This window comes from Morus notabilis, unplaced genomic scaffold (assembly GCF_000414095.1).
Source record: "Morus notabilis unplaced genomic scaffold, ASM41409v2 C11379896, whole genome shotgun sequence".
NCBI classification, from domain to species: domain Eukaryota; kingdom Viridiplantae; phylum Streptophyta; class Magnoliopsida; order Rosales; family Moraceae; genus Morus; species Morus notabilis.
This window is the reverse complement of record NW_010387579.1, coordinates 1-1,139: the sequence shown is the minus strand read 5'-3', so window position 1 is coordinate 1,139 and position 1,139 is coordinate 1. Positions and strand designations below refer to the sequence as shown.

Here is a 1,139-nt window from a genome sequence, read left to right as displayed (position 1 = left end):
TTTTTTTAAATTTTTTTTTTTTTTTTTTTTTTTTTTTTTTTTTTTTTCCCTCTGGACGGTATTATTATAATAGCCTCTGGGACTCTGTTTGGGAATATGCATTTGGGATTGTTTGGTTACACGTTTACATTTCCAAGAATGGTCTTCTCAAAAACAATTTTTTATTTTCTTGTAGATTATGAAAGAACTATATATGGGATTATTTATACTTATTAGCGCCAAAACTTGAGAAATAACCCAAAAGTTCAAATAATAAGTAACAAAAACCAATTAAAAAAATTCCATTTTTTCAAGATGTTGAAAAAACAACAAAAAGGACATTCTGTTTGTTTAGTCTCGTTTTAAAAAAAAAAATGAGAAAAGAAAGGAGAGAGGCATAGAAAATTAGATTTTGGGATTAGATGCCTGAAAAAAAAAATCCACTTCACAATTAATTAGCTTATCTGTACCTGTTATATATGTGTTAGAAGATGTCAAAAATTACTTCAATTTAGTTCTTTTTTTAGCAGTTACTTGCTATATTTTATAGTGGATATTGGATATTGATTCATCGTTGTCTGTGAATTCACAGGAGAATCTCACAAGAAGAGGGCCTAAAGCTGGAAAGAAAAGTAATTATTCATCATTTCTTGATCTCTTATTATCAACTCATACATTATGCCGTAGAGTTCTGCCAGATTCTGAGATTGGGTTTAGTATAGCACCAATTAGCACAGTAGGAATTAAACTCAAAACTTGTGATCACATCATTAAAAGTACTTCTTGAGAGTTTTAAATGATCATCAGCACCTTAGCTCTACTCATTGCACTTACTTATGGATAATAAAAAAACACCCAGATTAAGAAATGTGGTTTACTTTTTCATTGTTGTTGTGATTAAGATTATGGTGCATCTGGCTTCCACTTACTTTTAATGTTCGACGTTCAGCTCAAGTTGCTTTTGGTCCTGGGGCCACAGCTGCGTCTTCAGTGATAAGGTCATATGGAGTACCCAAGGCTAAGGATGGAGGTGGTAGTAAAAGCAGCAGCTTAGACCTCAAAGGTTCTAATGATTGTGAAATTATCACACCTTGGCCTTCCAAGAAGGATGAAACCGATGCGTCTTATGAAGATGATACTGATGTATCAACTCGAATTGG

General features: G+C 32.5%; 1 long non-coding RNA gene across 1 annotated transcript; it reads left to right on the top strand.

Moving 5' to 3' along the window:
• The first annotated feature begins 570 nt into the window (after nucleotides 1–570).
• Nucleotides 571–1,139, top strand: LOC112095298. The gene is made up of 2 exons (XR_002903771.1): nucleotides 571–611; nucleotides 929–1,139. It is a non-coding gene; the product is annotated as an uncharacterized LOC112095298 (long non-coding RNA).